This window comes from Nomascus leucogenys, chromosome 2 (assembly GCF_006542625.1).
Source record: "Nomascus leucogenys isolate Asia chromosome 2, Asia_NLE_v1, whole genome shotgun sequence".
In the NCBI taxonomy this organism is placed as follows: Eukaryota; Metazoa; Chordata; class Mammalia; order Primates; family Hylobatidae; genus Nomascus; species Nomascus leucogenys.
The window spans coordinates 119,981,702-120,008,419 of NC_044382.1; the positions used below are offsets into that span (position 1 = coordinate 119,981,702).

The 26,718-nt window shown below is 37.2% G+C and overlaps 1 long non-coding RNA gene across 1 annotated transcript in view; it reads left to right on the forward strand.

Moving 5' to 3' along the window:
• The window catches only part of LOC105739439, a 106,331-nt gene extending 80,005 nt beyond the window's left edge, over positions 1-26,326 (forward strand). Inside the window, exon 4 of the long non-coding RNA XR_001115356.2 lies at positions 26,194-26,326. This is a non-coding gene — a long non-coding RNA (uncharacterized LOC105739439). The remainder of the gene's footprint in view (positions 1-26,193) is intronic.
• The last annotated feature ends 392 nt before the right edge of the window (positions 26,327-26,718 follow it).

Below are 26,718 nucleotides of genomic sequence, written 5' to 3' on the forward strand. Positions count from 1 at the left end.
ATGTTTAGATTTTTTTGTTTAAAAAAAAAAAGAAACTTTCAAACTGTTTCCAGGATGCCTGTACCATTTTTCATTCCTACTAGCAATGTGTGGGTGATCAAATTTTGCAGCATTCTAAACAGCATTTGGTGTTGTCACAATTTTTAATTTTAGCCTAATGGGTGTAGAGTATCATGTGTTTAGTTTTATTTAAAAAGGATAAATACACTGCTCTGGGAGGCAAGGGAGAGAGCAACTAAGTCCAGGGAGCAATGGATGTGGGAGTGTCGGGGGCAGTATAGATCTGGTTAGGAAAGTTTCCAAAAAAAGATAACATTTGGGTTGGGTGTTTTTGGTTATTTAGACAGGGTCCCACTCTGTCACCCACACTGGAATGCAGTGGCACGATCATGGCTCACTGTAGCCTTGACCTTTTGGGTTCAAGCAATCCTCCCAATGCAACCCTCCCCAACCCCGGAGCTGGGACTACAGGTGTAAGCTACCATGCTCAGCTGAGCTGGGCTTTTAAAAACTAAGCAGATGTTCAGAAACTGGAGAGAAGGGAAGAATACATCCAGCATAACGAAAAAAATATTCAAAACCAAGGAGACATGTGAGAGCATAAAGCATGGAGAGGTTTACATAGGTGGAGCTCAGCATGCCACGCTTGCATGAGGAGAGTGGGAAGACAAAGGGAAAAGAGAAAGGAATCAATGCAGGTGGAAGACGACTGGTGTGTCATGCCAGGGATTCCAGCTGTGTGCTGCAAGTACAAGGAAACCCTCAGGTATGATAAGAACAATGACAGGGCGGTTTCCAAGCACTATTAACTATACCTCACAATGTCACCCATATCTGTCTCCCTCCCTTTCTTTTCTCACCATCATTCTACCTCAGAGGCTCACCATACCTTGCCTGGAGAACCCTGCTTCAATTAACCCCACCTACTGATACCAAAGTCATTTTCCTTAGTGTCAGAGCTCATAGTATGTTATTTCTCCTCCAGAAATCTTTGTTGGCTCTTTTCTCTGAGCAGAACAAAGTCAGAACTCCTGAAAGGGCATTTAACAGAGGTGATGTGGTGCTACTGCTTCCCTCTGAGAAGATAAGCTCCAGGTTTTTGGGGCCGATTTCTATTCTCCATATGGGTAGTGCTTTTTACAGCTCCTAAACTAGAAACCCATGTTTCTTCCACCTCCTTAGCCTACAGAAGTGCTCCTGATTCTTAAAGACTCAGGCTCAATGTCACTTGTTCTGTGAGGGTTATAGTAATCCCCTTCCTTCCTCCACTCCCAAATTTATGCTAATCACTCTTACTTTAGGTTTCACCACTGTTTTACTCATATCACCATTAAAGTGTTTATTTCATCCTACTTTGCATTATGGTTAGCCTACAAATTTTCTCCTCAAATAGACAGTAAACTATTTGATGCCAAGCTTTGTGATATGGATGTAAAGTAGAAACTTGAGTTGTGCATTTATTTAATATCAATGCACCTATGTGCCCAGGATTTGGTTTTATCTTAGGAGAGGTATATAAACTCCAAAAGAGTGTAGAAACTAGGAAGGGGATATCATATGTTTAAAAAATAGTAATGTAAAACAGAATATAATTTGTTTCTTAAAAAGCCAAAATTGACAAATGGGATCTAATTAAACTAAAGAACTTCTGCACAGCAAAAGAAACTATCATCAGAGTGAATAAGCAACCTACAGAATGGGAGAAAAGTTTTGCAATCTATCCATCTGACAAAGGGCTAATATCTGGAATCTACAAAGAACTTAAACAAATTTTCAAGGAAAAAACAACACCATCAAAAAGTGGGTGAAGGATATGAACAGACACTTCTCAAAAGACATTTATGCGGCCAACAAACATATGAATAAAAACTCACCATCACTCGTCATTAGAGAAATGCAAATCAAAACCACAATGAGATACCATCTCACACCAGTTAGAATGGTGATCATTAAAAAGTCAGGAAACAACAGATGCTGGAGAGGATATGGAGAAACAGGAATGCCTTTACACTGTTGGTGGTAGTGTAAATTAGTTCAACCATTGTGGAAAAGACAGTATGGTGATTTCTCAAGGATCTAGAACCAGAAATACCATTTGACCCAGCAATCCCATTACTGGCTATATACCCAAAGGATTATAAATCAATCTACTATAAAGACACATGCACACACGTTTATTGTGGCACTGTTCACAATAGCAAAGACTTGGAACAAACCCAAATGCCCATCAATGATAGACTGGATAAAGAAAATGTGGCTCATATACACCATGGAATACTATGCAGCCATAAAAAAGGATGAGTTCATGTCCTTTGCAGGGACACAGATGAAGTTGGAAACCATCACTTTCACCAAACAAACACAAGAACAGAAAACCAAATACCACATGTTCTCACTCATAAGTGGGAGCTGAACAGTGAGAACACATGGACACAGGGAGGGGAACATCACATACCAGGGCCTGTCAGAGTGTGGGGGGCTAGGGGAGGGATAGCATTAGGAGAACTACCTAATGTAGATGATGGGTTAATGACTGAAGCAAACCACCATGGCACATGTATACCTATGTAACAAACCTGCACCTTCTGCACATGTAGCTCAGAACTTAGAGTATAATAATAATAAAAAAAATTAGCCCTATGTGGCAGTTTACACTTGTAATCCCAGCTGCTCAGGAGGAGACTGAGGCACAATAATCACCTGAACCTGGGAAGTGGAGGTTGCAGTGAGCCGAGATGGCACCACTGCACTCCAGCCAGGACAACAGAGCAAGACTGTCTCAAATTAAAAAAAAAAAAAAAAAGTATTGGTGTATGATAAGAAATAAAACTAATTTTTCACTGTACAGAATAAAAAAAAAGAATGCAAACAAAAAGCCACATTTTCTCTATATGCCTCTAAAATGTGACTCTGTGTCTAATTTTATTTCATTTGAGGTTCTCCAGAAACATTTTCCAATGATTAAAAAAAATGAAAACAAAAAGCAAAAAGCCAGGTTTGCAAAAACTATGGCAAAGTCTACTTTAAACTTTTATTTTGCACTTATTTTTATTTAAAATAAACTGTAGTGTAAACTTGCTATTTTCTCAAAATAATTAAACATAATGGAATATTAAAAACTATTTCTACACAGTAAGGACTCTAACAATAAAAGGAACCAAAAAGAACATGGTAGTATAGTTTCTAAAATTCCTAATATTTATGCAAACATAAAATTCACTTCTGATAAATGTATGCAGATGTAAAAGGTGAGCAGCACATCAACAGTACTGCCAGTTCCAGACACTTTTCAAACACAAGGTCTCAAATGACAACGCTCCCAAGAATGAGGTCATGGTGACCGTTCATTACTTCTAAGATGTGACCAAACTATCTGTAGTAGCTTTTAACAATAAAAATATAATCAGAATTCTTAGAACAAATATAGAGGATGCAATAAAAAATTTATCCCTCGGTGATGTGTGAATGAATGTGTTGATCTCACTTGAATTTTATGTGAGAGACTTGACATCTGCTTTTTGGTAATTTACATAAGTTATCCTCTAAATCAAGATAAAGTAAATGTCACCTTTTTCTCTAATAGAATCAGTATTCTATTTCTATAGTGTAGTGATGGTACTCAATGTGTCTTCAATTTAAAGAAAAGGAAAGAGGAATATATGTCACACTGACTTCCTAAAGTGTTTAAAATAAATACCACAAACATGTAAAGGCTAAAGTAGCATTACTGGGACCTTGTCTCCCCTGGACGCACAATTATTAGGATTTGATGACTAGGACCTTATTTGGGGTTCTTATATAAACTAGGTTTTTATTGTTTCATTTTATTTCATCGGGTCAAGCAAATATCCTTTAATTTTAAAAGAAATTTAGAAATATACAGGTCATGACTTTTATTATCTTCTAAAATTATAGCTAGTATCTCAACTATATCTTTGGATAGGCCTTTAGTCAATTTTTAATCACATTCTCTACAAGTACCAGGCACCGTAATCAAAATTTCCTTCTAATTTATTGTACCTGAAAGGAGCATAATCTTTTGGAAATTCCAACACACACTCAGTTGAACACATTTCCTCGAAGAATTTTAGCACTCCTCTTTTCTGATTAGAAAATGAAAATGAAACATATTTAACTATTGTGTGTATCAAAGAAATTGAATGACTGTACCTACAAAGGGAAGCTCTGCCGGCTGGACAATACCCATATAAACTAATGCTATGAGGTTCAGGGTAGACAGAAGGGGAATTGCTGCTTACAAAAGTGATTTTTTTAATGTTTCATTTTTTTTTTCTGTTTTTCCTTTTCCTTTAAGATTGAAGACAGTCTGAAAGAGTGTTATGAGGCTAAACAAAAGAACAAAGGAACACACTGGAGAGAAGAATCAGGGTGAAAAAAGAGCCATGGCAGGGAAATGCCATAGAAGTTTCTGATGAATCTATTTTATTGTATTAAAGTGTAATCAGAAAATAAATTCAAACAGGAAAGAAGGGAGAGAGCCTTCAAAAGTCTGCCATTGTTTCAAAAGCAGACCAAAAGAAAAGTAACACTAAATTAATGCTTCTCATTTGATTAGTGTTTGGAAATTACATTCCACTTTCACCTACATACGTTTTCTTTCCTAATACTTCAAAAAGGTAAAAAAGTTTCACACCACCTACCACTGCAGCATTCAACTATAAGCATGGCATAGCTTCTCTTCATGTCTCTCTGCAGAGAATCTGCCTTCTCTGTCTTTAAATATGCAAAGAGTAGTGGGTTCAATCATCCATGGTGTGAAGAAAGTCTGCTAAGACTGCATGGATCTGACAAGATGGCGGATCGTCGACTTCCTGAGCATAATCAACCCTGCTGGTCAGAGCTTACGTCATGTACTGTATTGTAGATGCTGCACCTTTACTTCATATAACTTCTGATTATGTGATCAGTGTAAGATATTCCCTTAATGACACATTTGACAGGATTAAAGGGCACTCTGGGGGTTTCTCTACAAATAAGATAAATCTGTAAAATGTTACTGGAGAAATCTTTCTAATTAAATCCACATGAATGGAACAGCTGCAACTTTACTGCAAAACTCTTAGTGAACCCTTTGTTCTATTTGTGAAATTTAAGCCTTCAAACAATGATTGGGGAGTCAGAAATGAAAGATAACAGCTACCAATTGAGTTGGATTTGCAAAAATATTTCACATCCTTTTATAGTTTGTCATCTAAGACATGTTTAGTCTAAAAGCAGAAGCCATGAATATAATTTCTGTGGCCTGGGTGCTGGCCATATGAGACTCATATGGCCTCAGACAGAACACACTGAGTCAGCCTTGTGGTCTAGCGTGAGGAGCTCATATCCATGGAATGGAGCCCCACGTGCACCGAACAGCTAATGGAATTGAGTCATCAGTGTCTATGGGCTAAGCCACTTGTTTCCAAACCAAGGAACTCTTTAGAATACAGATTCCCAGACCACACCCTGGATCTAATATACCTACATCTCTGAGAGTAGGGCCCATGGATGTGTACTTTTCAAAGGCTTCCCAGGTGATTAAGATAATCAGTCAAGTTTGAAACAGAGGACCAAACTAAAATTAATCTACGTGGGCATGAGGAGTGGGAGTAAGGTCGTCCATCTGCTCACAGACCAAAAAAAAAAAAGCCTCTAGAAGTCTGATTATTCATTTATGTCTCACCTACATGTTAGTGAGTTTGATTGATTACATGATTTATTCTCTCTAAAAGCTTTAAAAATTTTCTTTTAATCTTGAGGTTGGAAATTGCAGTAGGATGTAGACACGTAAGTGCACCCTTTTAATCTGAAGAGTCAAATCTTCAGCTCAAGGGAAATTCCTCTGTTACCTCCTTTTCATCTCTTCCATTTGCTATGTTCATGTTCTCTTTTCTGGAACTCCTGTTAAGTGTTTTTTAATTAAATCTTTTGCCTTGCATTAGATTTTTTTCTACTTTGCCAATCATTTTAAATTTCTATAACCACTTTTGTCTTCTCTAATTACTCATCTTCATTAGAGTCTTATCTATCTCCTCCTCTCCTCTCCCTCCTTTTTCTTCTTTCCTTTTAATAGATATTCATCACTTGATTCTCTCTAAATATTTGTAAAAAGTGTCTTTGGTTAAGTTTTCATCTGTTCCTTGGATTATTTATTTTATAACCTTGGATCAGTGGCTCTGTTAGTTCATCTTTGTCCTCCTATTGGTTGACATCAACCCTCTGTGGTGATATAGGTCTGATGTTCCACCAGGTCTCAACTTTGAGTGAAATCGCTACTTTTAGGTTCTATGTAAATAGTTAAGGTGAGTCTACTGGACAGTATCTGTTAAGTTTCCTGAGGCATGGACTGGCAGGGAGGCAAGGAGCCCAGGCCCTCTCCCGACTGCCAGCCTAGGAAGGTGATGAGTTCTGCAGAGAAGCACTTTAAGGTTTAACCTCCTGACAGCAGAGTGTTCCTTTTTTTTCTTGCCTTCATGCCCATGGGCATCTCAAGTCACTCCACAACCTGATCTTCTTCTTGCTCAGACCCGAAAGAGATTAATTTTGATAATACTCTTCAGACTTGGCGTGACATTGAGTTCTATTTGTGCTTGCCATTTAGTATAGTGGCATAAATGATAGGACAGAACAGTTGTACTGTTCAGATTTTAGCTCCTATTTAATTACTCTGATGACTGTCGCTTGATCTCCTTCTCTACATTAGGTCCCTCTGAGCTTGGGGATTCTCAGGATTGTGTCCTTTCTAACTTGCAAAAATTCTCACAATTTTCTACCGGCTGATGACATTCTTTCTTGCCAACACTATTCTGAATTTCTCTCTCTTTCTCTCTCTCTCTCTCTCTATATATATATGTGTGTGTGTGTGTGTGTGTGTGTGTGTGTGTGTGTGTGTGTGTGTAATCTTTTTTAGGTCACATAAGGAATTTAGGGCAGGAGGAGAGCTAGATGTGTGTTCAGTTCAATCTCCTCCTACAACACCCTCTCTTAGATTCCTCCCATATTAAACCACTGACACATTTAACCACAAAAATACAATAACACAAACATTAAACCACATCATTCCTATAAGAAACAAGTTTTTAAAAAGCCATAAAGCTCATAGGCTAATGACATTTGTTTCTTCATGAAAACATAAATAGATGAATTACTTTTTATTTGACCATTCTTTTTTATTTTCTTTTTCAGGAAAAGCAGTTTTACCTGACCAGATGCCTTTTTTTGTAGAGGAGTATCACTAGAATTGATCGATCAAACCATTTGACTATATATAAAAGTTTCTATCATTTTCAAAATATTTTCAGAGTAACCTAAAGCAAATCTATCATTGTGACCTACTGTGTCATACAAATGTATAATACAAATGATGCTTACAGGAGATTGTAAAATATCTACATTAATCCTCAGTCTCTTTGATAGTTATAAACCATCTGCAGTTGCTAGTTACACAAAGAAACCATTTCATGCCAAAGCAGAACCACTAGCAGAGGGTTACAAATTTATCTTAATCTGCATGCATACTTGCCTTGGAGATTGAATTTTGAAATCATATTATTTGCTATTTGTAAATGTCATTCAGGCACTATCTCCCAAATACCCAGAGTGAAGAGTAAGGAATCACTCCTAAGTCACAAACTAATTCTATGTGTTCACTGCAACATTAATCTTAAACATGCATATCATCCAGTTGGAATGTAAGTTCAAAACTAAGGGCTTCAGAGTATCCTTACCCTATTTCCAATTTACCTGCTGAGGGCAAACTGGGCATGACACTTGACCTGTGACACAAATTTGCCTATCTTGCACTCATACATTCAGTTTGGTCTTGAGGTAATGAGACAGTATTCTACACAGATAAAAGTACAAAGGGAAAAAAATAAACCTTTATAGTGAAGAGTAAGTTGTCCAGATGCCTAAAATAACAAACTATATAATTAACCTGTGGGCCACATGCCATGAAAGCAAGTTAAATGTATATCTAAAAATCAGGAGATGGGAATACAGGTGTTAATAATGCCAAAAAGTATGATTAGTCTTTTCTTTGTTAATTTATAGACATTTTAAAAATCAGTTATATATTAGGTCCCTTGAAATTATGAATTAATAACAAACCATCATTAAAGTAGAAAAGAAAAATCATGAAGAAATCCAGGCACATGCGGGTGGAAGATCCTACAGTATACATGCAATGTGGCTCCCTGACAGAGAGCCAGGAATTGGATAATGTTAAAATGATACATAGGCCATATGCAAAACAATACATTTTATATGTATTAAAAATATAAATACATATTATATATATATGTATAATTTTTAAAAAATATAGCATATATATTTGATATACACTATATATTTATATAATATATATTTAATATTTGTATTATATACATTTTTTAAAAAATTTAAAATATTTTCCAGTGAAGACACAAAAATCATCTCATGTTGAGTTCAGGGAGAGAAACAATTATATAATAACCTTTTATTTAGTGTGTAGAGATGTATTTTTCACATCTGAAGTGGTATGAGGATTTCAAGCAGGGAAGTCTGAGGAATAAAGCATCCATGCAGTATAAATTTGCTAGGACTTCCACAAAAAAGAAACACTGACTGGGTAGCTTAAATAACAGACATTTATTTTCTCACATTTCCAAAGGCTAGAAGTCCAAGACCAAGATGTCAACAGTATTGGTTTCTTCTGCGGGCTGTGAGGGGAGTGTCTGTTGCAGGCACCTCTACTGGGCTCCTAGGTGGCTGTCTTCTCCCTGTGCCTTCACATCATCTTCTCTCTAAGTGTCAGTGTCCAAATTTCCTCTTCTTATAAGGACATCAGTCGTGTTGGATTAGGCTGGCCCTAATGACCTCATTTTAACTTCGTTATCTTTGTAAATACCCTATCTCGAAATATGGTCACATTCTGAGGTACTGTGAGTTAGGACTTCAACATATGGGTTTTTGAGGGAACATAATTCAGCCCATATATACATGCCATGTATTTTTGCTAAGTTGTTTTTTTGAGTCTTTGTTTTAGCTTGTTCAAAGAGCTACAGTGAATGGAGGAGTAAAGCCTTTCCACTTAATTCAGAATATGTAAGTTCACCAGAACCCACATAACTGAATTAAATGTCAAGCAAGAGACCAAAGTAGATGAAGGAGGAAATTCTACATGTTCTTTACTAGAAAAGAAGCAGTGGCAATTTGAAGGAGACACCTTGATCCATACATTTGGCCCTTACCACCTCATAGTAACAACAATACTGTCCAAAGATAGAGATTCATCAACAAATTAGAGAAACACTTTTAATTGCAAAGTGAACAGATAAATTTAGGATTCTTTATGTTAAAATTAGAGTCAATTACATATGAAACTTCTTTACTGGAAAACATGATAAAGTATTGTGATTATAATGATATGGGATATCAAATCAATTATATTGTTTATTCTCATTTTTTCAGTTTTCTGATATTTATATAGGCTGATGTTCATTATTAGAAGAAGATCGTTAATTCAAGTATTTGGCTTTTTTTGTTTTTAGGTTTGTCTTTTTTAGTAAGAGGATATGAGTAGGAGTATGAGAAATATGAGATTTCCTGGGCTTTTTTTTACCCTTACTGAAAAACCAGGCAGACCTGCCTGAATACCAGTGAAGACTAGCCTATCACTTCCTGCTAACATCTTCCATTTCAAAATTTTCACCATGAAACATCTACGCATTTAAAATAAGAAGCCATAGCAAATCCATTTCAGCAGGGCTTTTGACTTTAGATTTATACTCTCCCCTCCAGACGTCATCAGCTCCCTGGAAATGCCACCAATGAGTCTAGGTTGAAAGAAGTCAAAAGCACTGATGTTTCTTGGCAAACACATATTCCTCCCTTCTGACTTTCAATCATAGCTTCAAAACACCATGGGATGATGCTAGGTTCTGCTTCACTTACCTTGGGATGTGGCCTGTTTTAGCTCTTGTGCTGGCGACTCACCGAATACATCTCTTTTATTAATTCTTATATCTATTACTATCAGTCAACACTGAGGCTGAAACAGCTTTTCCAAATGTCAGAAATAAACAGTGTTTTCCTGTAAGCTTGGAAGGGAAAAAATAGATGAGAGCATTGGATATGTAAAACTCTACATTCTATATAATTGGCTTAGAAAACTATGTTTTTAAATCTGTCTTTTGAAAGTTGGAGCCTATTCTAAAGTTTTAATTGTCCCTACTCAGATTTTGGGGCCAAAATTTACTTGCCCTATTTTCAGTTTTCTGGTATCTACACAGAAGTTGACTTTCATTATCAAGACAAGATTACTGGTTAAGGTGTTTGTGGGTTTAGGGGTTTTGCCTATGTGTTTGTTCATTTGTTTATTCGGAAATGTTCCATTTACCATTCGCTGATTTTTCCTTAACAGCCTTCTATCTCTGCTTCTCATAGTTCATAACTATAGTTACTGCGTCTTCTCTTTAAGTGGGAAGGGATATAGGGACTTGGCCTCTCTAAACACAGAGGCGAAATGTAAACAAACTTAATAAAAGTCTCCTTTTGGTAGAAATTCTAGAGAAACCTTCACATGTGTTCAGGGACATACAAAACTATTCATTGAAGTATTGTTTGAAGTAGCAACAAACAGAGAAACTGTAATGTCTGTTGATGGAAGAGAAGAAATAAACCATGGGTTATCAAATCAATGGAATACTACGCGGCAGTTCAAAAAATGAGGTGGATCCATGGGTATGTAAGAGACATTTACCAGGTCTCTCTGTTTGTTTTACCTATCATCCAGCCTAGAGACCCATTTCTTGTTTGGAGAGATGGAATATGTGCAGGTTTTAACATATGTAGCTTGCCCATCCCTTATACATGTTCCTATGTGAGCCCAGAAAAAATATTTTTTATAACAAGGCCCTTAGGTATTTGATGGAGATACCAGCATTTAGAACATTTAGAAACAAGTATTTGAATAGTGCCTGACACATAGTAAGTGCTCAATAAATGTTCTCTACTTATATTGTCCATCGACACAGGCACCTACAGCATTAAATGGAATAATTTTACACTGGGGAATGTGAAACACACCCTTTGTACTACTGCTTGCTGGCTCTGAGCTAACACTAATTCCGGGAGACACGGAATAGCTCTATATAGTCTACGAATCAGATTAAGGGCATAGGGGATTCAGATTTAAAATGGAATGTTACCATCCTCATCAGTGGGCCCCGCTGGAATCAATTACGTGGTTATCTGTAATAACACACTCAAGAGCTGAAGAACTGATACCCTTAATCAATCACAGAGCACCCCGCCCATATAGACTTCCTAATTCAAAGAGTAAAGAATATGGAAATAAGTAATGAATGATATACTCTGAAACATCTCTCCCTACCACAATATTTAACCAAAAGCCAAACTGCAGCTCTGAGGACTGACCAGTGTCATAGCAACAATGAAGACTGGAAATGCCGGGGACACATTCCCAGACCTCCCAGTGGATGCCTGAAACTGCAAATAGTACTGTATCCTATATACTATGTTCTTTTCCTATACATACTTACCTCTGATTAAGTTAAATTTATAAATTAGGAATAGTAAGATATTAACAACAATAATAACAAAATAGGACAATTGTAACAATATACTATAATAAAAGTTACGTGAATGTGGTCTCACTTTCTCCCCAACCACCCCCCCCCCCCATATCTTATTGTACTGTGTTCACCTGTTTTAGTGGGTAACTGAAACCATGGAAAGCAAAACCACAGATAAAGGGGGACTACTGTATATGCACGGTTACTTCTATTTCATTGTCATTTGATTCTCTACTTGGTTGATGAAAGAGCTAGACAGATCCTGGAGAGTACAGTTGGTGAACCTCAGCTGTGAAGTAAACCTTTGCGTAGGAGCACTCCATTATCAAATAAAAGTAGATTTAGGAATGAGGTTTGAACAAGCCTGAAAATCCAAGTAAATCAAAAAGGGAGATTGCTTATGCTTATTCTGGTCTAATTGCAAAGCTGCTGTATTGCAGAACTGGATCTTGGGAGCCACTGCCATCAGACTGTGACTACCCTGGCCCATTCAGAAAAACCATCCCTCTCAAGAAATAGAGGCATCACATGTCCCTAGACTGGTACAATTAGACCTTTGGTTTTAAAGACCCTTTGTTCTGCATCCAAGATCACCAGGCAGCTTCTGATTCCTAAGTTGCTTGACTTTGAGGAAAGAACAAACTAATGATACAGATTTTATTACTGAAATCATTGTACTTTTTCCATGGTTTCTAGCCATGATGAAGCTTCTCACGGAGGTTTGTCTCCAGGGGAAAGACTGTGGTGATCATGCTCTTGCATGTACTCCCAGGCCACATAGTAGTTATATTTTCCTTTGCTAATAAATCGTCATTTTTATGTTTACCTCAGTCATGCAAGTATTTTGGTGAGCATTAGTCAGATTCTCAGGGCCTGATCACTCCTGAGAAATGCAAATCTTTAGGGCTTCAAAAGACAACCACATGTCGCCAGTCTCTTTCTTAGAGGACATGACATACAGGAACACGTGTTCGTTTGGACTCTTGGGATGTTTTCACTTCCTTCCTCTTTCCTTTGTACATTCATTCTGTGCCTGATGTTCCCTTTATTTCTTCACCCCTATTTCATAATAATTTGATTTCTAGTTATCCTTCTATTCCTAGGTCTTCACTAGCGATACCAGGAGAGTTTTCTGGGAACCCATGGTTTTGCTGACATTGCTATTGTTGCCATTAGAGATCAGGGTCATATGATGAACCTAGGCCAGGGCCCAGTTTTTCCTTCTCTATCCAACTGTGTCTAGGAACAATTGATACTTAATGCCTACTCAGCTAGAAAACTGGCTTCTTTATGGGTTCCTGGGATTCTGTTTCCTGAGAGATACATATGCTTATTGGTGGCTTTCCTGAGAACGCCCTGCATTTGCCTATTGCCCAAACCTGCTGCCAAAGCCAATACTCTTTATTTCCTGAATCTTATTCAAATACATTAAGCTGGATTCAATAAAGCAGTATTCTGCTGACCTGTCAAAAAACCAATGCCACAAATGATTAAACTTTTCTGAAGTCCTCTTCCAAACAAGTACTGGACTGCCCAGAGATTTATCTTGGCAAAACTTGAACACAGCAAACCTGGGGCATGCTGGGTAGAAATCCCATCATTAATCCTCAAAGAAGTGACTGAGTTTACTTGGCATTCACCTTTGGCCTTTGGTCAAACATGTAAAAATTTTTTCTTAGTGACAAAACAGAACTAAAGGCACTCAGAAGAGAAATGGAGAAATGGAAAGAGAAAAGAGGGAAGGAGAATGGAAACATATAAATAAAAATGTTTCTTTTGGCTTATGGATCAGACTGATATGTTACAGGCAAATCCTAAATGTAGGTTGAAATTTATTTTATATTGTATTATTTTGTAACTGGCTTTCTAAGAGTAAATTCCCCCAGGGGAACTGTTACATCCTAAGATTTTACAGTGGAAGAGCATAGAAGTTTTAAAAATTGTTTTAAAAATTATTATTTCCCCAATTCATGAATTAGCATCTGAATCATAATAGAATAAATAACTCACTCCAAAAAGATGTGTTAGAGTTCCTACATAAGGTTAGTATTTTTTAACTATTTTAACATCAAGTAGTTGTGTCACCTAAAAAAAAAGGTTTAGATTGGCTGCATTTTGAAAAGTCACTTTTTTCAAAGCCACAAAGCTGTTATACTAGGGCAGTTAGTAAACAATTACATTTTCTCATATATCTAGTTTAGTCTGCTTAGAAGATGTCCCATTTCAAATACATGCTTCAGTTAACTAATCACTTTTATATGGGGCACCCTATAACATCATTGCACATACATCTGAACTTGTACTGATATACATGATATAAAATTAATTAACATATAAGATTTTATTTCTCAAACCTCGTTTACAGGAAAAATTTGTCCTGCATCAAGAAAACTAGTAACTTAATACACACACACACCCCACTATGTAAGTATAAAAACAATAATGATGGTAGAATTTACATCTTTAGAAGCCATTAGCTCACTTTACAAATGAAGAAACTGACAGAGAGAGTTATAAGTTAGATGACATCTGGTTTCAAGATAGTAAAGATATTTTTGCCCACTTCTTTTAAAAATCACTTTCAAAAGACATGGGTAACAAAAACTTTAACTTCCGTGCAACTAGGAGATCTCTATAACCCTGAGCCAAATACATGATTGCAGAAAGCATATGGGGAAATGGTAAATGACTCATCAGGAAGATTAAACCTACTGGCATGACATGAATGAGAAGCAAGCCAATCTGATCCTCAGAACCCTGGAAAGTCTCAGGAAATGGAGATGGTAGTCATTATTTAAGCCAGTTTGAAAGTCCATATAAGGAGCAGTGAAAACTTCAGGTCCCTGTCTCTACAGCTGGGCAACCATACCTCTCCCATCTCACCCAACTACTAACCCAGGGCCTGAATCGGACATCAAGCACAGAGGAGGCTGGGGCATAGTGCCTTACTGAAAACTGGAGATTCGATTTTATCTGCATAAAAAAACAATGAAATCCCTAAGCCCCTCTCCCTGCCCAGAGTCAATATGCTAAAAGCCATCACTGCACCCCAAAGAAAGGAAGTTGGAAAATCCTTTTTCTGAGGATCGTTCCAGAATAAAAATCAACAGCAACTCATATTTGGAGGGAAAAGACTGCTAGCCATCTTGATAATATCCATCAGTCTGTATGTCCCATCCAAACACACTGATTCCAATCAGCATTTTGCTGCTTCTTTTTGAAATATAAATAGATAGGCAAGGGTAATCAGACATTTGAGAAATGTGAAAAATGGAGATAAGATCTGCCTTGCTGGGCTTTGTAATAATTACATGAATTTATAAATTCACAGCATCTGGCAGAGTGAAGGTACCTGTAACGCATCCATGGAATTCTTACATAATATAGAATTAAAATTGTATCTGTTTTCCCCTCTGAAAATAAGTTAATATTCATCTTCACAATATATCTTTAAGGATAGCATCGGAGCATTTAGCTGTGTTGCTGCTGCTCTTGTTGCAGTTGTTTTTTAATAAAGAGGAAGGACTTGGCAGTTTCATGAGGGAAGCTTAAAGCAATGGATGCTACAAAAACTGGAATATTTATTATCTGTAATGCACATTCATGGGTAGTTACACATTTAGCAACACAAAGAAACTAAAAATCTTTAAAGGTACATTCTTCTTTAGAGGTGTTTGCATTATAACCCCTCCTGTCTATCTGAAGCTTCTCAAAAGAGTCCCTGGGTCAATATAAATAAGTTGCAAACCAGATAATACCTTATTATATGAATTAACAATATATTTACTCTGTAATACTGAAAAAAGGAACTGTCTCATAATACAACTAGAGAAAACACAGTAAACCATATTTCTAAATACAATATCTGATCACCAATGTTCTCTTCCCTGTTACCAACTCCAGCAGTTTCTAGCAGTTCTACGCCTCACACAGGGATCTTTGCTGTGGATACTTGTGAGGCTGCTCACTGGTTATTCCCTCTTCCTTGAATAACAGGGCCCAGATGATACTTCTGCCAACTCTCAAACCAAGTGGTTCAGATAGAATCAACTCCATGCCTAGGTCTAGCGGTAAACATTTGATCTTTAAGAGTCAATCAGAACATCATTTCCCTATCCCCAAGCACAACAATTCATTAAGCAAAGAGCGCATGACCACATCAGAGATGGTTCCAGACCTTTGGCCATAGACACTAAGTGAGAATTTCTTCCCTTTCTGCTATGCTTGAATTTGGGACGACGCAAGCCTGTGCTGCTAGGGGACAGCCCAAAGAGAAAGCTCACCTGAGAAGGAAGCCAAATTCTGAAGGCATGTAGCACCAAGATAAAAAGGGTGGTTTCATTCTCATTATATCTGTCAACTGGATCTGGCAGTGCTAAAAACAAGAAATACCCTAGACTTCAGAAACATGATCCAATGAGTTCCCTTTCTTGCTTAAGCTAGTTTAGATTAGGTTTTCTTTTCTTTTTCTTTTGAGACAGAGTCTTGCTCTGTCACCCAGGCTGGAGTGCAATGGCGTGATCTCGGCTCACTGCAACCTCTGCCTCCGGGTTCAAGTGATTCTCCTGCCTCAGCCTCCCAAGTAGCCCAGTTTTGTGTGTGTGTGTGTGTGTGTATTTTTACTAGAGACAGAGTGTCACCGTGTTGGCCAGGCTGGTCTTGAACTCCTGACCTCAGGTGATCCACCCACCTCGGCCTCCCAAAGTGCTGGGATTATGGGTGTGAGCCACCGTGCCCAGCCCTAGATTGGGTTTTCTATCAAACTACAATAACTGCATCTAATACAACCATGAATTTTTATATAAGTATATTCAAAATAAAACTTTTTAGTATAATTTAGTTTCCTCATCAAGTAGGCTAAACCTTCCCCACATATATCTCACATCTAAATATTCTTCACATCTAAATAGTCTTTCAGCATAAATACAAATCACATTAATAGATCCGAAAAGTTCTTTATAATCTTTGATTCCCTAACATCAAGTATATTAATGCAAAGTAAGAAGTGCTTAATGTTTATTGAATAATTTGAAAGTGACAGGCTGAAAAAGCAAACAAATCTCTCACTTTGTCTAACATCAACCCATGCAGTATAGATTCTCTGTATAGATAATCATTAATCCTAATTTAATTATTTCCAGGAATGGATGGAAACTCTCAATCTCCTTCAATGGAAAGAAAAATATTCAATTAGCTTGCTCTAATCCTAATACCAAGTATCTACAATATTCTTAGCACTTGGTTAGAGACTGGAAAAAAACAGTTAAAACTGACATGGCTCTTGCTACCTAGGAACTTATCAGCTAATATGGACAATATATAGCAACAGTTCTAATGGAAATACGGATATATATATAAAATATATATAAATAATATATAATATATAAATAACATATATAATATATAAATAATACATATAATGTATATATGAACATGTACTCATGGAGCAAGGAACATTACTGTCATCTGCCCAAGCCTCCCAACCTGTAAAAGCATTCTTCAGATGTATCTGTGACAGATAAGTACCCTCTGCATTTGAATAGTTGCAGGCACAGAGACCTCACCTTCTCTTAAGGCAGGCCAGAGCACTGTTGTCAGGGTCACACATCTAGGAATTTTGTCTATATATTTAAACGGTGATTCTCTCCTTTATGGGCATGATGATGCTCCATATAAACTATAGGTCCCTTTCCTTATAAGAGCTTTTCATGTCTGAGGACACAGATGTCACTTGCTTATGAGTATTCTCTTTAAGCTAAGCAAAATTACTTAATACTGAATCTCTTCACAATTTTCTAAATATTTATCAATTTATTATACAATAATAATGGAAATCATTTATTAAACAATTGTTCTATGCCATGTATTGTGCTAAGTTCTTTATATACATTACACTTTCTTAAATTCCTCATAACAACTGTTTATGGTACAACAGAAGATAATTTATCTGAGAGCTTAAATACTAATGAAGCATTCGAATCACTTATTTTTCATTTTTTAAAAGAAGGCTTTTTATGATTAGACATGTTTAATCACACCATGTAATAAAAGAAGATCAGTTTGTTACAATACGCTGTGCTAAGAGATGGTGTGATCTCCAAGGCTGCAAATGACAGGCAGGTGATGACAAAATGGACAGTGTGGTGCTGATTATAAAGAATCATTAGAAAATGATTCTAATGGGGCTCTTTGATGCTGTACACTTCTCATGAATCCCATGGAAATATTAGCATGTTTATATGCTTACAAATATGACACAGTAGAGAGGAAAAAATATGACTGTAAGGAATGCCATAATGGCTGGGATGATATTCTTGTGAAAATGAGAGAAGTGGGATCCAGTGTATAATGGTGGCTATGTGCTGGGTCAATAGACAATTCATCTCTCTAAAAAATGAAGGAAGGCAAAGTATGTGGGTGCACAGGAAGTGTTGATGATGTGGAAATTCTCATCAGATTGCTTACATTACTTCAGTGAAAAGGAAGAATGGTCGTCTGCTGAGAGCAAGAATGAGGAGGTGGTGATAGCATTTGGAGAGAGAGGGAAAAGTCTAAAATGGCCATCTGAGTGAGTTGGCGAGAAAATGGATTAGGGATGTAGACAATGATTGCTGTCTGTGCTACGAGCCCACTTCATGTGGGCGGTCATGAATTGAAAGTGCGGCAAGTCAGCATGGTGGTGGGCTTATCCCCAGCCATGTTTATCCATGATGTAAGTAAAGAGTTGTATTTACCCAGAGTTATGCGTGTGTCAAAAGACAAATCCAGAGAGGCACAAAACAGTGACTATAATGATAAAGCATGAAATTAAGCTTGGTGAAAAAGTGACAGAGAATAGCAAGGGGATAAGAGACAATAAAAGATGGTAGGATCGGCCGGGCACGCTGGCTCGCACTTGTAATCCCAGCACTTTGGGAGGCCGAGGCGGGCGGATCACGAGGTCAGGAGATTGAGACCACGGTGAAACACCGTCTCTACTAAAACTACAAAAAATTAGCCAGGCGTGGTGGCGGGCGCCTGTAGTCCCAGCTACTAGGAGAGGCTGAGGCAGGAGAATGGCGTGAACCCGGGAGGCGGAGCTTGCAGTGAGCCGAGATTGCGCCACTGCCCTCCAGCCTGGGCGACAGAGCGAGACTCCATCTCAAAAAAAAAAAAAAAAAAAAAAAAAAGATGGTAGGATCAATGAAGTAGAGATACTAATCTTTTTAATTGGACCCATTTTTTAAACCACTTAATTCTCTCAGAATCTTAATTTTGTTATTTGTCACGTTATATATTTTTGTGTCATGTAAAAATAATGCATTAATCCACTCATCCATTCACCTACGCAACAAAATTTTACTGGATACTAAGTGCCAGACGCTGTGGCATATAAAGTTAAATAAAACTGGTCTTTGACCTCAAGGACATTATAGCCTAGCAAAGAAAGCAGGTAAATGAGGAACCACAGTACAGTATGGTAAACGCCATGAAAAACTTTCTAGGAGTACAGAGCAAAGACCTCTAAATCAGACTTGAGGGTGACAGAAGACTTCCATTAAGAGGGGACACTGGAATGGGGTTTTGAAGATCAAAGAGGACTTAGTCAACAAGAGAATGAAAAAGGGCTTTCCATGGTCCATCCAAATTATAAATCAAAATGGTTACTGGGGTTGGGGTAAGACTAGAAGCTTGTGACACACCCCTAAAGACCACCTCCTAAATTATATAATTTTACCGAGTAGCTACAACTGTCCTACCAGACACGGCCGTTTCACACAGATCTGTTTTTCTCCACCTTGTCCATAAAGCCATCTCAAGCAACTACTTCAAATACCTTGCCAGAATCAAATTGCCCTATCTAGTTTCTCAGACTTCCCAATCAGGGCACTTATTTAAAGGAGAAATTGGTTTGCCATTTGTTCCTAGAAAATTTAGGCAGACCCTCATAATTAATCACTGACTTTTATCCTAAGTGCTAGCAAACCACTTGTTTAATAATCTGGTACAGGATTTTGCCACTAACTGACATCAGACTTATGAATCTGTAACTTGCATGTTTCTAAAGGATGAAATCAAGCTGGGGATCAATATCTCTTTCTGAACATATTTGAAGGATATGACAGTGTTTTAGAATCACTTTTGTGCTAAGGGAATTGAGAGGGAGAAAGTATTGCCTAAGACAAAGGTTGAAGATAAATAGGGCAAGATATATCGAAGAAGGAGTCAGTGTAGTGTCCTGGAGAAATGGAGTGATATTTAAGAGGTTTGCATCCAATTCACAGAGAGGAATAATCCAGGTCATCCTGGGTAAAGTCCTTAGAAATCAAAGACAATGTCTTGGTTCTGACGTCTGGTAAACGGCTCTCTCATAGCTTGAGATAAAAGCCAGACTTACTTGGGGGAAACTTGGAAACCTTTTTTAAATAAAACAAAGGAAATTATTTTCTATGACATCACACTAACTCTGCCAACTCCCAGTTTGCCAATGCTTGTCACAATGTTTACAATTAAAAATTCAAATACACAAAGTCCTTGGTTCCACTGCAGTTTAGGAAGGCTGCCAAGAAGCTGGGATAATTCCTTCAAGGGAAAAGAAAAAAACAAACAAACTTCACATTGATGACAAAGAATTACAGCTCAACTCATATAATAGACAATAGAGGGTTAAAGAAATTTCATTAAATGGGTCAGCCCAGGGCCTATCTGATATCAAGGAACTAATTGCCTTTTTTCTCATAATTGTAAAAGTTTATTCCCAAGTTTTGTTTTAGTTGATTTCCTTAGTGCCTACATTAACTTTTCAACCTTAAAATCCAAATACAGATTTAATACTACTTCCATCAAGGTTAAAAGCAATGCCCAACCAAGGATGAGACATGGCCAAGAGAAAAACTACTTTTGATTATCTTTTGGTTAAATCTTATCTAAAAAAAAAAATTTTTTAGGCAATGCCTGAGTAAAGTATCTCATGAAGAGAAAACTCAGTTCTCTGTTCAGTTTTTGCTAAAGAAGCAGGAGGTAGAAACTACAAATCCTGAAATTGCCAAATTTAAAACAGTCTTATTAAGTTTCTTCTCAACTTAATATTAAGAACAATTTATGATTATGCCAATAGCAGCCAGCCCTGAAAACAAACATGTTTTCTTTAGGGAAGGCAGCTAAGGCAACTGAAACAATATACCAATTGTTTCAGGTTAGAAATATCATTGAAATATTATCTATTTCAACGTAACAATCTTTTTTTAACCAGCATTATCTATGAAACAGCAACCCAATGTTAGGAATAATTATAGAGATGGATGTTTTATTCTATTAATGGGTGTTGTCCCCTATATTGCTTTATATGCCCCGAACAGACAACCAGGCACAAAAGCAAATAATTTTGAAAAATGAGCACAGGAATAGGTTATATTGAAATAAAATTAACTATATGCTAAATGAATCTGACATTTAATGATGATCATTGTTGTGGTACATAGCAATTATACCTAATTGCCAATTTACATATTTGTTGTAACTAGTATTTTAACAATTTTTTTTCCTGCTTACTTCTCGGCATCTACTGTTAATGCTGCTTGACAGTTTTTCTCACTCCATGATAAATTTTAATTGTTATTACTTTACTTATCTCATACAAGTTAAAACAAGATTCTTCACTGACACCTCAGAGTTAGGCCCAAGGCTCTTATCAGTGCCCCATCAGTGACTAACTCATCTTGGACCAAGACAGTAGTCCTTCAAATGCCATTTTAACTGCTGTCCCTCCCTTCAGAACCATGGAAGTCCTGATATCTGAGGCACCGAGAGAATGAAAATGTAGGTTATAAGTCTGCATAGGAGGAGCTGGGGATCTGACAAGTACATGCAGGAAGTAGAATACAGTGAAGTGCTGAGGGGAGCAGGTCAACCTAGGCTGGACAAAAAGGTGGAGAGATAAGTCTGTGAGCCTGCACTCTGATACCTTCAGAGAAAACACAAAGCTGCTTGCTTTTGGCTTTTTCCTGTTTACTTTCTCCCTGACATTTAACCTTCATACTGCATGGATGCCTTACAAAGGAGGGATAGTTCAGCTCCAAGTTATTCCACAGGCATCTTTTTTATCTTATGAATTGCTTCCCACTAGAACTTACACAATGCCTCATATACTGTGGGGACTCAATAAATAATTACCAAACATATTATTTTTAAAATAAATGGCTCTGTATTAGATGTATCTTGCTCACTAGAACCAGGTCACTGACTGACTTCACTGATTGAAGGTTACTGAATTGTTGATCCATAAACCCTCCAGGCATCTAGGGCATTGCAGGAAGTGCTTCCGCTCAAGTTTCAGTTCCAGGTTGTTATCCAGCGTTCTAGGTCCAAAACAGGTAGAAATCTATTTTCTGCCACAAATCTACATTTTGTCCTAAATAACAGTGTGAATTTAATCCCAGCTGCTTGATCTGAGGGTAGACAATTACACTACTTTGGTTGTCTCATCTTTAAAAAGAGGGGATTATTCACTTAACTAAATTTTATTAAATGGTTTCCTCCACCAAAAGCAATGGCAACAAAAGCCAAAATTGACAAATGGGATCTAATTAAACTAAAGAGCTTCTGCACAGCAAAAGAAACTACCATCAGAGTGAACAGGCAACCTACAGAATGGGAGAAAAGTTTTGCAACCTACACATCTGACAAAGGGCTAATATCCAGAATCTACAATGAACTCAAATAAATTTACAAGAAAAAAACAACCCCATCAAAAAGTGGGCGAAGGACATGAACAGACACTTCTCAAAAGAAGACATTTATGAAGCCAAAAAACACATGAAAAAATGCTCATCATCACTGGCCATCAGAGAAACGCAAATCAAAACCACAATGAGATACCATCTCACACCAGTTAGAATGGCCATCATTAAAAAGTCAGGAAACAACAGGTGCTGAAGAGGATGTGGAGAAATAGGAACACTTTTACACTGTTGGTAGGACTGTCAACTAGTTCAACCATTGTGGAAGTCAGTGTGGCGATTCCTCAGGGATCTAGAACTAGAAATACCATTTGACCCAGCCATCCCATTACTGGGTATATACCCAAAGGACTATAAATCACGCTGCTGTAAAGACACATGCACACGTATGTTTATTGCGGCACTATTCACAATAGCAAAGAGTTGGAACCAACCCAAATGTCCAACAACGATAGACTGGATTAAAAAAATGTGGTGGCCGGGCGCGGTGGCTCACGCCTGTAATCCCAGCACTTTGGGAGGCCGAGGCAGGCGGATCACAAGGTCAGGAGATTGAGACCATCCTGGCTAACACAGTGAAACCCCGTCTCTACTAAAAATACAAAAAATATTAGCCAGGCGAGGTGGCAGGCGCCTGTAGTCTGAGCTACTCAGGAGGCTGAGGCAGAAGAATGGTGTGAACCCTGGGGTCGGGGGAGCCTGCAGTGAGCCGAGATCGCGCCACTGCACTCCAGCCTGGGTGACAGCGAGACTCTGTCTCAAAAAAAAAAAAAAGAAAATGTGGCACATATACACCATGGAATACTATGCAGCCATAAAAAATGATGAATTCATGTCCTTTGTAGGGACATGGATGAAACTGGAAAACATTGTTCTCATTAAACTATCGCAAGGACAAAAAACCAAACACTGCATGTTCTCACTCATAGGTGGGAATTGAACAATGAGAACTCATGGACACAGGAAGGGGAACATCACACTCCGGGGACTATTGTGGGGTGGGGGAAGGGGGGAGGGACAGCATTAGGATATATACCTAATGCTAAATGACGAGTTAATGGGTGCAGCAAAACAACATAGCACATGGATACATATGTAACAAACCTGCAAATTGTGCACATGTACCCTAAAACCTAAAGTATAATAAAAAAAAAAAATAAAAAAAAATAAATGGTTTCCTCCTGCAAGGAATGTAGTAGGCACTTCTATGGAGGAGAAACATGGGAGTCTGGTGCCTCCTATTTTCCTTAGGGACTGTGGTCATCCAAAACAGGTAGTAATCTATCATAGTCTAGACATTCGCAAGGAAGGGTATTTAGAAACATCTCTTAATAAACAATGTTAACAGTCAAAGTAATTCTTCCCCTCCACTTTCTTTTCCTTAAATCTTTGCTGGGGTTTAACAAGGACACTGATAAACCACCTTACATTCCCCAGAGTTAGAAAGCTTTTTTTTATTTCTGATCTAAATCCAGGCTGCTATTGCTTAAATCCATTTTCTCTTATTCTATTCTCTTGGAAGACAGAAAAATCATTCATCCTCCTCTATATTATAGTCCTTCATGTATTAAAGATTTCAGCCTTCATTTCTCCAGGTTACATAATACCAATTCCTTTCATTTTACTCATATATCTTATTTTCCAAGCTTTTAAATTAATTCCATTGCACTCCTCTTGGACTCTATGGATAATGAAATAGTTATGCAGCTCCTTTCAGAAACTAATTGGGTAATAAACCTTCAGGGAGGGAAGTATTTTTAAATCTTAAATCAGAATCTCACATGATCTGAGATTTAAAACATTTCTGGAGAGCAGAAGGAGGTTGGAAAATGCACATAAAATTGGCACAGAAAGCATGGGAAGAAATGGGAAAGTACCATTTGGATATTATTGTTTTATAAAAAGGAAAGCTGAAGCATGTGTTACAGCAAATAAGTAAAAGATACAAGATTAAAGTCACAATTAAAATAAGCAGCTGCAATTCCTGGTTCCCTACCAAATTGCTGTCAAGTGATTGTGATATCTGATCATAACAATCTTGACTGAAGCTTAAAAAATAAATCACACTATCACAGTTTAATTGGGCAGTGGAAGTTCACCATTCACTGTGTTAATATTATTTTGCTAGAAAATCTTCCAGTTCTCTCTTCTTCTGTTTCCAACTCAGTTTAATAGAACAGTCCCGCTCCACTGATGTGTTCTCCAGAGGGAATCAAACAAAACCTCTGAGATTGTTAATGTATTAGATCTCATGTGATATCTAAAATCAATTACTATGTATATAAAACATTATTTTCATAACTATCCATCAACCAACACATAGATATATCCATACAATGGAATATTATTTGGCCATGCAAACGAAGTACAGTCAACCCTCTGTATCCACAGGTTTCACATCCATAGATATAACCGACAACAAATCAAAAATATTTACAGAAAAAATAAAAGAACAATAAAAATACTACACATTCTTAAAATACAGTATAACTACTATTTGCATAGCATTATATTGTATTAGCTATCATAAGTAATCTAGAGATGATTTAAAGTATACAGGAAGATATAAGTTATATGCAAATACTGTGCCATTGTATATAATGGACTTGAGCACACGTGAATTTTGGTATGTGGGGGTGTGTCCTGCGACCAATCCCCCACAGATACCAAGCAATGACTGTACTAATATGCTACAACATGGATAAACCTTGCAAACATTATGCTAAATAAGCTAGACACAAAAAGCCAAATACTATATGATTCCATTTGTATGAAATGTCCAGAATGGGTAAATCCATAGAGACAGAAGCAGATTAGTGTTTGCCAAGGGATTGGAGGAAGAGGGACGAGGAGCAACCGCTTAATAGGGACAGGATTTCTATTCGGGGTGATGACGAACTACTGAAACTGCATGGTGGCAATGACTGTACAACAGTTGTGAATGTAGTAAAAGCATGGGAAGAAATGGGAAAGTACCATTTGGATATTATTGTTTTACAAAAAAGAAAGCTGAAGCATGTGTTACAGCAAATAAGTAAATAAGTAAAAACTGTTAAAATGATTAATTTTATGTAATTTATATTTTACCACAATAAGGAAAATATTACTTGTATTCTCTGGTACTGTATGCACTCATGCAAAATGAAGCCAAGATAAAACAGGACACCACAGCGGTTGACCCTCTTGCAAGTCGGTGATCAGTCGGTTCAGTATTCATTGACAGCCTACTGAGAAAATTGTACTGGGCTAGATCCTGAGACACAGCAGCAGAGACAGATATGGCTTCTGCCTTGGCAGAGCAGACAGTTTAACAGGGCATCCATTCTTCTATTTATTCTCTCCTACTGGTGCTATGTTAGCTCTTAGAGGAAAAATAAGAGGAATAAGTAATGCGTGAACTTTATCAATCCATCATATATATATGTATATATATATATAATATATATGATTATATATCTGTAATGAAAATAACCAAAAACAAGTCAAATAGCTGCTTCAATACGTAAGAATTCATCTCGGGATTCTAAAATAAGGATTGGCAAATTTACACTTAAATTAACACTTAACCATATTATTATTAGATGCCTAAAACAAAGAGATAGTTTACCTGCACCTTAATTCACAAAAAGGGATCCTTTTGATATTATACAGTGTTTAAAATAAGAACAAAACACACAAGAAATAGTTTGGATTATCGGATTACTATTCAGTAAATACTTACTCCTTCTACCCTTCACCACCCCTCTGTGGGCATGGTGTATTTCCCTGTCCCATGGATTTGAGGTTCCAGCACATACTGATTTTAGCCAATGGAACCTTAGAGGATGACAGGCATAGAGGCCTTAAACGTGTTTGCACAGTTAAGTTTGGCTCTTGTGTTCTTGCTCTTTACACAGGAACTGCTGAGTAGATGCACTGGTCCAAGAACAGTGAAAGACATGTAAAGCAGATATAACCCCAACCAGCAGCTGAAGAAGAGTTGCCCAACTCCGCCAGCCTAGATCAAAATGTGGTCAAATGTACACCCTTTACATTTTTGTAAATCATGAAGTTTTGGAGGTTATAGAGCATTATTTTGGTAATAGCTTATTATTAATACAGCCGATATACTGAAATAAACCCCAGAATTATTTCACAATGTATGATTTTTAAAAAACACTTAGAAAGCTAACCATCAATAAATTAATTTTCCCAACTCAGTTACAGATTTAGCATTAAAAATTATTAACTATGTAAAATAAAAATTTAAACTAAGTAGCCTAACTTGTATCTATTAGCAGTGTAACTGGTAAAATCTGCAAGGATGTATTACTTGGATGTTAAGAAATATAAAAACTCTACTTGCTGAATACATGCTAATATAATCAGGTTCCAATAAACATCTTGATGAAAGCAAATTAATCACTAATCTGACATTTTCT